Source organism: Oncorhynchus nerka, linkage group LG9a (assembly GCF_034236695.1).
Source record: "Oncorhynchus nerka isolate Pitt River linkage group LG9a, Oner_Uvic_2.0, whole genome shotgun sequence".
Taxonomy (NCBI): Eukaryota; Metazoa; Chordata; class Actinopteri; order Salmoniformes; family Salmonidae; genus Oncorhynchus; species Oncorhynchus nerka.
This window is the reverse complement of record NC_088404.1, coordinates 64,248,796-64,261,510: the sequence shown is the minus strand read 5'-3', so window position 1 is coordinate 64,261,510 and position 12,715 is coordinate 64,248,796.

Genomic DNA, 12,715 nt, shown 5'->3' with positions numbered 1-12,715 from the left:
TGCCTTCAACTGAAAATACGTCTGTGTATGCGTATCCCTGTATGTGTTGTTCCTCAAGTGTTGTTTCTCTTGCTACACTGGGTTCACACTCATAGCCAATCAATAGTAGATCCCACTAGATTTCTGTCCCATAGGTGTCTTTTCTTACCTCCCTCTCCTGTTTCTGTGTTTGTGTCACAGGGTGTGTATTTGGACATTTGTGTTCCAACAGCAATGCGCACACACACACACCCAAGAGGGTAATACGGCTATCCCCATAGGAGATCCCTTTTGGGTTCCATGTGGAACCCTCTGTAGAAAGGGTTTTAAATGAAACCCAAAATGGTTCTTCAAAGGGTTCTCTTATTAGGACAGCCAAATAATCCCTTTCTAAGAGTGCAGGGGACTGTCACAACCACATTTGCTTTGATTTATCTCTGTCCTTAGTCTCATTCTGGCTCTGGACCTATTTCTCCATTCCTCTGTGCCACTCTCATTTCTTTTCTCTTCTCTCAGTTACTTTTGCTCTCAATATTCTCCCTCTTTGAATTCCATTTTCAAAATGTTTATTTAACCTTTATTTAACTAGGCAAGTCCGTTAAGAACAAATTCTTATTTACAATGGCGGCCTACATCGGCAAAACCCGGATGGCGCTGGGCCAATTGTGAGCCGCCCTATGGGACTCCCAATCACAGCCGGTTGTGATACAGCCTGGATGTGTGGACCCTCTACTGCTCTCTGTCCTGGTTTCCATTAATACTTACACAGCTCTCTTCCTCCATCTATCCCTCTCCCCCTGTCTCGGTCTCTTTATCCATCTCTCCATCTGCCTCGCTCTCTATCTCCAAATCTCTCCTCCCTATCTCCCTCCTCGGTTGCGCCCCTTCTTTCAGCCCCTCCTCCACCTCTCTCTCTGACTCATTCATTCTTTGACCCCTGAAGTCTTCATCTGCCTCTCTATATCTCTCATTTTCCGACACTCCTTTTTATTCTTCTCGTCTCCTGGCCGCGGGAAGATGATTTGGGGTGGGGTTGCTGACGAGTATTTATTTAGTGTATGTGTATATATATATATATATATATATATATATATATATATATATACAGTAATTATTTTTATTGCCATTTATCAGGGGTGCTGCTGCTATGCCCTCTTCCTATTTCTCTCTCTCTTTCCATCTCTCTCCTGAGGGACATAGGCCCTGTGTTGGCTTGGCTGTGACTCTGCGTTTGTGTGCCCCTGGGCATGTGTGTGTATGTACATGCGCTTGTTTGCAAACATTGCACAGCATGTGGTGGAACAGTCTGGCAGATATGGTAGATATTGTGTGTAGCACAATGCTGTTTGCAATGGCATGGTAGGAGAACCCGTTGCTCGCAGTAATTTCTGCTAATTTCATCCAGTGATGCGTCGGCTTGAGGTAAGACTGCACCGTTCTAGGACACGTTTCTGCCAACTCTCCCCCCCATTCTGCATCAGTGGCATTTGTTTTAGTGAAGCTCTGCTCCACAGACAACATTTTCTGGCCTACAATACCAACCTGTAGCTCAAAAATTGAAGCCAAGTTTTGTTCCCGTAGGCCAACTAACTGCATGTTATTTATTTATAGTAAACAAAGTCAGTTAAGAACAAATTCTTATTCACAATGACGGCCTACCCCGGTCAAACACTAACCCAGATGACGCTGGGCCAATTGCGCACCGCCCTATGCAACTCCTAATCACGGCCTGTTGTGATACAGCTTGGAATAAAACCAGGGTCCGTAGTGATACCTCTAGCACTGAGATGACCGCTGCACCACCCGGGAGCATTTCAAGGTTGCGTGTACAGTTTCAGAACAAACAATATGCATTAACAATATATAGTAAATACGACAGCGCACACACTCAGACACACACTAAGCGTTAATGATTGATAATGCTGATAGCTGTCACGACCTGATCTGTTTCAACTGTCCTTGTGTTTGTCGCCACTCCCTCCAAGTGTCGCTCATAATTTCTCCTAGCTCCTATTTTTCCTAGTCCTCCTGGTTTTGACCCTTGCCTGTCCTGACACCGAATCCGCCAGCCTGACCATTCTTCCTGCCCTGACCTCGAGCCTGCCTAACGCCCTTTACTGTTTGACCTCGGACCTGGTTACTGAACCCTTGCCTGTCCTGACCTCGAGACTGTCTAACGCCCTGTACTGTTTGAACCCTGACCTGGTTTATGAACTCTCGTCTGTACCTTACCTGCCTTTTGCATACCCCTTGTTATAATACATATCGGAGCTCAACCATCTGCCTCCTGTGTCTGCATATGGGTCTCGCCTTATGCCCTTATAATAGCAGAGCAGACAAGGCCGTGAGAGGCCAGATTTAGCTACTGCATATATCATTTAATGTCATGCTGTTCATATAAATCATTGGTTATAATATAGCGGTTTCTCGCAGTTATTTATCCCGGTAAAATTTGAAAGTGCTAGAGACATTATTCCATACAGACAGTGATCCCAGAGAGTGATCCTGCGCAGGGCCACACACAACTTCTCCCCGCTCCCCTCCCCCATACACACACCAACACTGCACGCCTGCTCACCTGGTGTGATGGCCACCCCGTTCCCATTGACCACGGGGGGGCTGCTTTCCTCCTCTTCCTCGGGCGGCTCCAGGCTGGCTTGCTGCTGCATGTTTCTGACCGACTGGTTCCTCTTCCTCTTGCCCTGGATGCTGGGCCGGGCTCCGGGAAGCAGCACCTCACTCACATTCAGTGGAGGGGCCGCCGGACTGGGCTCGGCTGGGGGCTTGGGAGTACCGTATAAGTTCTCTGGAGAAGGGAAAATGAATGCACAACTGAGTGAAGTGCAGGCCAGCGGCACAAAGGTTGCCACAAACTGCATTGCTCCACTGATGCAATACATTATTTATCAACAATAATTTCTACAGCAAGTTACCTTCCTCAAGGCACAGTAGAGAGAAAGATTTCCCATGCCAAATAAAGCCCCATTTACATTATTTGAAAGAGAGACCCACACATACACAAACATTATCACACACAAACAAAGAGAAAGAGAGAGAAACAAATACACATTCTTAGACAAGCACGTATTCACTCACACATTCCTGCAACAGTGGAACATAATCAGATATAGCTACCACACAAAGAATGTGTTTGCATGTACACTACACACATGCAAACAAACACGCTCACTCACACTCATCAAATGCTGTGGGTATAAGATAAATCTTCACACATATATATATACAGTTGAAATCGAAAGTTTACATACAACTTAGCCAAATACATTTAAATTCCTGACATTTAATCCTAGTAGAAATGCCCTGTCTTAGGTCAGTTTGGATCACCACTTTATTTTAAGAATGTGAAATGTCAGAATAAAAACAGAGAAGGATTTATTTCAGCTTTTATTTCTTTCATCACATTCCCAGTGGGTCAGAAGTTTAAATACACTCAATTAGTATTTGGTAGCATCGCTTTTAAATTGTTTAACTTGGTTCAAACGTTTTGGGTATCCTTCCACAAGCTTCCCACAATAAGTTGGGTGAATTTTGGCCCATTCCTCCTGACAGAGCTGGTGTAACTGAGTCACGTTTGTAGGCCTCCTTGCTCACACACACATTTTCAGATCTGCCCACAAAAAAATGTGCACGATTGAGATCTTTGTGATGAGCACTCCAATACTTTGACTTTGTTGTCCTTGAGCCATTTTGCCACAACTTTGGAAGTATGCTTGGTGTCAATGTGCATTTGGAAGACCCATTTGCGACCAAGCTTTAACTTCCTGACTGATGCCTTGATATGATGCTTCAATATATCCAGATAATTTTCCTTTCCTCATGATGCCATCAATTTTGTGAAGTGCACCAGTCCTTCCTGCAGCGAAGCACCCCCACAATATAATGCTGCCACCCCTGTGCTTCAAGGTTGGGATGGTGTTCTTTGGCATGCAAGACTCCCCCTTTTTCCTCCAAACATAATGATGTTCATTATGGCCAAAGAGTTCTATTTTTGTTTCATCAGACCAGAGGACATTTCACCAAAAAGTACGATCTTGTCCCCATATGCAGTTGCAAACTGTAGTCTGGCTTTTTTAATGGCGGTTTTGGAGCAGTGGCTTCTTCCTTGCTGATTGGCCTTTCAGGTTATATCCATATAGGACTCGTTTTACTGTGGATATAGATGCATCTGTACCTGTTTCATCTAGCATCTTCACAAGGTCCTTTGCTGTTGTTCTGGGATTGATTTGCACTTTTTGCACCAAGTACGTTCATCTCTAGGAGACCGAACGCGTCTCCATCCTGAGTGGTATGACGACTGCGTGGTCCCATGGTGTTTATACTTGTGTACTATTGTTTGTACAGATGAACATGGTACCTTCAAGTGTTTGGAAATTGCTCCCAATGATGAACCAGACTTGTAGAAGTCTACACCTTTATTTGTCTGAGGTCTTGGCTGATTTCTCTTGATTTTCCATGATGTCAAGCAAAGAAGCACTGAGTTTAAATGTAGGCCTTGAAAGACATCCACAGGTACACCTCCAAATTACTCAAATATTTATATCAGAAGCTTCTAAAGCCATGACATCATTTTCTGGAATTTTCCAAGCTGTTTAAAGGCACAGTCAACTTTGTGTATGCAACTTCTGACCCACTGGCATTGTGATACAGTGAATTATAAGTGAAATAATCTGTCTGTAAACAATTGTTGGAAAAAATACTTGTGTCATTGTCACGCCCTGGTCTTAGTATTTTGTGTTTTCTTTATTATTTTGGTTAGGCCAGGGTGTGACATGGGTTAATTATGTGGTGTGTTTTGCCTTGGGGTTTTTGTAGGTATTGGGATTGTGGTATAGTGGGGTTATCTAGAAAAGTCTATGGTTGCCTGAAGTGGTTCTCAATCAGAGGCAGGTGTTTATCGTTGTCTCTGATTGGGAACCATATTTAGGCAGCCATATTCTTTAGGTGTTTTGTGGGTGATTGTTCCTGTCTCTGTTTGCACCAGATAGGCTGTTTAGGTTTTCACGTTACGGTTCTTGGTTTGCATTGTTCGTGTTTATTTGTTTATTAAAAACGTATCAAAATTACCATGCTGCATTTTGGTCCTCCTCTCCTTCACTGCAAGAAAACTGTACAAGTCATGCACAAAGTAGATGTCCTAACTGACTTGCTAAAACTATAGTTTGTTAACAAGAAATTTGTGGAGTGGTTGAAAAACTAGTTTTAATGACTCCAACCTAAGTGTATGTAAACTTCCGACTTCAACTGTACATATCCCTAATGTTTACAGATATGAGGGATCTGGATAGGTTTAAGTGGTGGAGTGTCCAACATATTCCTTAGTTCTATTTCGGAGCGCTGTGGTTTCCGTAATTTAATTATCCCGTGTATGATACTTTTTCCCTGCCTCACTAACGATGCCTTTTCCCTATTCCCTGCCTGTACCTTAGCCTATCAGATTTACTGTTCTCAACCTATTGCCTGATCTCCCGGACAATGTTACTAGCCTTTTCCCTACCTGTACTGTTGCCTTTTTGGACCCCCTGTGTATGACCTTCTGCCTGCCCCTGGATGCAGCTACCTGCCTCCTCCTGTGGTACTTTGCAAATAAACACCTGCTGCGCCCTGCGCTTGAAACCAGCTCTCTGCCTCCCATCGTGTTCATTACACCACTCTTAGATCTACTATTGTTAGCTCAAAAGAGGATGCCACTGTGGCATGCTCACCCAGTGCTTTTAGTTCATATGTTAATTCCAAAAACATTTAATATCCCCACGGTTTTCAAATCATGAAGTGAGCTTGCAGGAAAGCAACCAAAGCCTGTGTAAGTCAGTTTATAACATTCCATCATTGGTTACTTTGAGAATTCCTCATATTGACATTGGCTGCGGCCTCAGGCCCTATGGTGCAAACCTTGAAAAAGTAATTCCAATTTCTTCTCCTTCCTCATTACTAATAGGGATATACCAAATGTGCAATCTTATAACCATACCACTATATCCATATCAACCATCAGACATGGCCTGCAACCAGCTATTGAATGTAGCCTGTTTGAGTTTCCATATGACTTTTTTTTTAAATGTAAAGGACTTGGGTAGATGCATCTGAACATTAGGAGCTTACTTCCAAACTGGATTACATCAGGATCTGGGCTATGCAGACAAATCCAGAAATCCTGGTATTGACTGAAACGTAGATCTCTGGGGACATTCTGGACTCTGATATTAATATTGATGCCTATCGGGTAGAGGTGGTGGAGTGGACATTTTTATAAAAATAATGATCTGTCTCTTTACTGGAATCCACTTCCCTTGCCGAAGAATGTGAGCTGCTTTCTTTAAGCCTTTGTCTGGGGAAGAATGTATACATAACTGTTATAGGGGTCTACCGTCCTCCCTCAGCTAATCCTTGTGTACTCAAGGAGTTAACTGGTTTGTCTTAATTGACTAAATAAGAAGTTATCCTGGGTGACCTGAATGCAGGTTTCAGACAATCTAAAAAACATGTCTACTGATCTAAACTTAACCCAGGTGACTAAGCCTACATGGCCCAGGCCGAGAGATCCTTCAAAGTCAGCTCTGATTAATCATATTTTATTGAATACACAAAATAAATATGTTTCTCCATGTGTTTTCGCCCAAGCCATTAGTGACCCAGTCACTAGTTGTTTGTGTTAGAGATTTGAGAATACACAAACTGAAGCCTTTAAAAACTTCAGTGAACAGAAAGGTTAAATCTGAAAGGTTAAATCTGAATATTATGTAACCACACTTTCAGATTGTAATGGGAACCTGGCAAAATTCTAGAAAACTGTCAAATCCCTGAAGGGTTCTTCTTCCTCCAATCTGCCACAATAAATGAATTCAGACACTGGCCTCATTACGGGGGAAAAAATGTCATCATTAAAGCCAGAGTGTCTATTGTATGTATGCGGATGACTCAACACTTTACACGTCAGCTACTACAGCTTAACAAAGAGTTGCAGTTAGTTTCATAGTGGATGGCAAGGAATAAGTTAGCCCTAAATGTTTCTAAAACTAAAAGCATTGTATTTGGGACAAATCATTCACTAAACCCTAAATATCAACTAGGTCTTGTAATAAATGGGGAGAAGTATGTCCAAAATAAAGCGATGCTCTGCCTTCTTAACAACACCAACAACAACACAGATCCTACAGGCCCTAATTTTGTCGCACCTTGACTACTGTTCAGTCATGTGGTCAGGGTGCCACAAAAAAGGACTTAGGAAAATTGCAATTGGCTCAGAACAGGGCAGCACGTTTGGCCCTTGGATGTACACAGAGAGCTAATATTAATAATATGCATGTCAATCTCTCCCAGCTCAAAGTGGAGGAGAGATTGACTTGTAGAGGTATTGACGTGTTGAATGCACCAGGCTGTCTGTTTGAACTACACGGACACCCATGCATACCCCACAAGACATGCCACAAGAGGTCTCTTCACAGTCCCCAAGTCCAAAACAGACTGATGGAGGAGCATAGTCCTACATAGAGCCATTACTACATGGAACTTTATTCCACATCAAGTAATTGATGCAAGCAGTAACATTTGATTAAAAAAACAGATTAAAAAACACCTTATGGAACAGCGGGGACTGTGAAGCAACACAAACATAGGCACAGACACATGCATACACACGTACACATGAATTTTGTACTGTACATATCGATCCCCATTAGCTGCCTTTGCTACAGCTAATGGGGATCGATAGTAAATACAAAATACAAATCACCATTTTATTTCAGTTGGATATCTCTTTGAAATAACTTCTGAGCCTATTCACAATGCTATTGGGCTGGATGCTGAAAGGGGAATCTTGCAAGACATTATGGTAAAATCTTTTCTTTTAGGCTATTTACAGAAAGAGAAGTGCTGGATGCTTGACTTCCAATAGACAAGAAATGCTTAGGGCCTGAACAATTGGATCATGGTCTGCTTAACGTGCAGAGTCCATCATTGTTGGCTTAATAACCCACATGTTTTATTTAACATTGTTAGCAGGACCTATTTAAATCAACTCTTGTGCTGCCACTCTAGGAGCGGGGATAGTAGTGATCTTAATAATTATGGCCCACTTCAAGGCTTCCTTGTCTAGCTAAGATTCTTGAATCCTTGGTAAATGTACAACTGCTCTTTGATTATCTTAGTGACAGAACTCAGGCCATCGTGATTGATGGGGTAAACTCAGAATTTCTTGAAGTACATAAAGGTGTACTACAGGGGTCAATGTTGGGACCTGTTCCCTTAACTATTTATATAAATACCATTGGTCTGTTAAAAAATTGCAAACTTTATATATATGCAGATGAAACAATTATGATCTGGCTGAGTCAAAACTACAGTCATATTTTATAGATATGCAGGAATCCCTTGCTGATTTTAAAACTTGTTCCAGGTAGAATTTGTAAATGAGAACTTGTTCTCAACTGGTCTACCTGGTTAAATAAAGGTGAAATAAAATTAAAAAAAATATGGGGAAAACGAAATACATGTTTTTAAACTCTCGTAAGAATGTTTCAGATTAACTACATGTTCAGATGCTTCTCCAATCGAGCATATTAATGCATATAAATACGTAGTAATTTGGATTTATATAAATTTGATGTCTATGGTTGCTTAGATTGGTTCTCAATTTGAGGCAGCTGTTTATCGTTGTCTCTGATTGGGAACCATATTTAGGCAGCCATCTTCTTTCGGTATTTCGTGGGTAATTGTCTATGTCTAGTTGCCTGTGTATGCACATTTATATTATAGCTTCACGTTCATTTTTGTTATTTTGTATAGTTTGTTTAGTGTAAGTCTTTATTAAAAGATATATGTATTCATATAACGCTGCACCTTGGTCTCCTCCATTAAATGAACGTGACAGAATAACCCACCGTAAAAGGACCAAGCAGCGTGATAAGGGTAGCGTGATAAGGAGGAACATCGCTTTGGGGAAGAATGGACCCGGGAGAAGGATGAGTGGGTAACAACCTGGGAGGAGATAAAGAGGTGGTCGATCGATCCAGAGAGAGTGCCAGTGCCCGCCTGGGATTCGATGGAACAGTGCGAGGAGGGATACAGGAGAATGGAGGAACGGCGACGATATAAGGGTACACGGATAGCATGGAAGCCCGAGAGGCAGCCCCAATAAAAAAAAAATTGGGGGGGGGGGGGGGACACGAGGAGATTGGCTAAGTCAGGTAGGAGACCTGAGCCAACTCCTTGTTCTTACCGTGGGGAGCGTGTAACTGGTCAGGCACCGTGTTATGCAGAGATGCGCACGGTGTCTCCAGTGCACATTTCTAGCCCGGTGTGCTATATTCCAGCTCCTCGCATTGGCCGGGCTAGAATGAGCATCCAGCCAGGAAGGAGGGTGCCGGCTCAGTGCTCCTGGTCTCCAATATACCTCCTTGGACCAGGATATCCTGCGCCGGCTCTGCGTACTGTGAGTCTGCACAGCCCTGTGTGTCCTGTGCCAGCGCCCTGCATTTGCAGGGCAAGTATAACCATCCAGCCAGGAAGGGTTATGTCAGCTCTACACTCCAGACCTCCAGTATGCCTCCACAGCCCAGTACGTCCTTAGGTGCGTGTCTCCAGCTCGGTACCACCAGTGCCGGCACCACGCACCAGGCCACCAGTGCGCCTCCAGGGTCCAGTACTCCCTGTTCCTGCTCCTCGCACTCGCCCTGAGGTGCGTGTCTCCAGCCCGGTACCATCAGTGCCGGCACCATGCACCAGGCCTATAGTGCGCCTCGCCTGTCCAGAGCGTTCGGCGACAGTACCCAGTCCAGAGCGTTCGGCGACAGTACCCGGTCCAGAGCGTCCGGCGACAGTACCCAGTCCAGAACGTCCGGCGACAGTCCCCAGTCCAGAGCATCTTGCGATTGTCAACAGACCGGAACCTCCTACGACGGGCCGCAGACCAGAACCTCCTACGACGGGCCGCAGACCGGAACCTCCTACGACGGGCCGCAGACCGGAACCTCCTACGACGGGCCGCAGACCGGAACCTACCACGACGGGAAGCAGTCCGGAACCGGATCCGCAGTCCGGATCCGCCAGAGTCTCCCTCCAGTCCGGATCCGCCAGAGTCTCCCTCCAGTCCAGAGGCGCCACTCACTCCAGACTCGACCATCATTCCAGTGGCTTCCTCTCGTCCGTGGTTGGCGGTGAGGGTTCCTGCTCCAGAGACATTAAGTAAGTGTGACGAGTCAGAAGTGGAGCGGGGTCCACGTCCCGAGCCAGAACCGCGACCTCTGAGTCATTCCCAACCAGACCCTCCCATATAGGTTTAGGAGTGCGGCCGGGAGTCCGCATCTTTGGGGGGGGTGGCACTGTCACGCCCTGACCTTAGTATTCTTTGTTTTCTTTATTATTTTGGTTTGGTCAGGGTGTGACATGGGTGATGTATGTGTTTTTTCACTCTCTAGGGTTTTGTACGTTTATGGGGTTGTTTACCATCTAGGTGTTTATGTATGTCTATGGTTGCCTAGATTGGTTCTCAATTAGAGGCAGCTGTTTATCGTTGTCTCTGAATGGGAACCATATTTAGGCAGCCATCTTCTTTGGGTATTTCGTGGGTTATTGTCTATGTCTAGTTGCCTGTGTATGCACATTTATATTATAGCTTCACGTTCACATTTTGTTATTTTGTATAGTTTGTTTAGTGTGCGTCTTTATTAAAAGTAACATGTATTCATATCACGCTGCGCCTTGGTCTCCTCCATTCACCGAACGTGACATTACCACAGTGCCCTTAGTTTTGTAACATGCGATAGCTTTGGTACTCTTCACTACATCCTGTATCAAAAGGTTGGTTGGAATTTGCTAAAGACCCGTAGATCTCTACATTACTCCCTTTTTGTTTACAAGGCCCTACTTTATAAACTTCCGTCGTATCAAACCTTTCTTTTGAAGCAGAGACACCGGAGTTACTTAACCCATTCACAGGATTATTTAACTCTTGAAGTTCCTAGGGTCTCCCCCGAGCTAGACAAATCTGCATTTAGTTTTAATGTACCGTATTGCTGGATTTTTTTTTTAAACACATTACATCTTGGACTCCCGAGTGGCACAGCAGTCTAAGGCACTGCAATTGGCCCAGCGTCGTCTGGGTTAGGGTTTGACCAGGGTAGGCCGGTCATTGTAAGTAAGAATTTTTTATTAACAGACTAACCTAGTTAAAAGTATTTTGGTGGGAATTATTTGTGGGGGAATGTAACTGTTTTTCTGGGTGATTTGTGATGTTTCATTTGTACTTTGCATGACTGTGTTTTTGTATTTTAGTGTGTGTGTATATACAGTACCAGTCAAAAGTTTGGACACACCTACTCATTACAGGGTTTTTTCTTTATTTTACTATTTTCTACATTGTACAATAATAGTGAAGACATCAAAACTATGAAATAACACATATGGATTCATGTAGTAACTAAAAAGTGTTAAACAAATCAAAATATATTTAATATTTGAAATTCTTCAAAGTAGACACTCGTTGCCTTGATGACAGCATTGCAAACAACTTCATGAGGTAGTCACCTGGAATGCATTTCAATTAACAGGTGTGCCTTAGAAGTTAATTTGTGGAATTTCTTTCATTCTTAATGCATTTGAGTTATGGCAAGAACAGCTCAAGTAAGAAAAGAGAAACAACAGTCCATCATTACATTAATACATGAAGGTCAGTCAATCTGGAAAATTTCAAGAACTTTTAAAGTTTCTTCAAGTGCAGTCACAAAAACCATCAAGCGCTATGATGAAACTGGCTCTCATGGGGACTGCCACACGAAAGAAGACCTAGAATTACCTCTGCTGCAGAGGTTAAGTTAATTCGAGTTAACCATCCTCAGAAATTGCAGCCCAAATAAATGCTTCACAGAGTTCAAGTAACAGACACATCTCAATATCAACTGTTCAGAGGAGACTGCATGAATCGGGCCTTCATGATCAAATTGCTGCAAAGAAACCACTACTAAATGATACCAATAAGAAGAAGAGACTTATTTGGGCCAAGAAACATGAGAAATGGACATTAGACCAGTGTAAATATGTCCTTTGGTCTGATGAGTCCAATGTTTAGATATTTGGTTCCAAAGGCTGTGTCTTTGTGAGACGCAGAGTAAGTGCACGGATGATCTCTACATATTTGGTTCCCACCATGAAGCATGGAGGAGGAGGTGTGGTGGCCTGGGGGTGCTTTGCTGGTGACACTGTCAATGATTTATTTGGAACTCAAGGCAACCGTAACCAGCATGGCTACCACAGCATTCTGCAGCGATACGCCATGGTTTGCGCGTAGTGGGATTATCATTTGTTTTTCAACAGGACAATGACCCAACACACCTCCAGACTGTGTAAGGGATATTTAACCAAGAAGGAGAGTGATGGAGTGCTGCATCAGATAACCTGGCCTCCACAATCAACCAACCTCAACCTAATTGAGATGGTTTGCGTTAGTTGGACCGTAGAGTGAAGGAGAAACAGCCAACACATGCTCAGAATATGTGGGAACTCCTTCAAGACTGTTGGAAAAGCATTCCAGGTGAAGCTGGTTGAGAGAATACCAAGCGTGTGCAAAGCTGTCATAAAATCAAAGGGTGGCTACTTTGAAGAATCTCACATACAAATATATACATATCTTTTGATTTGTTTAACACTTTTTGGTTACTACATGATTCTATATGTGTTATTTCATAGTTTGTCTTCACTCTTATTCTACAATGTAGAAAATAGT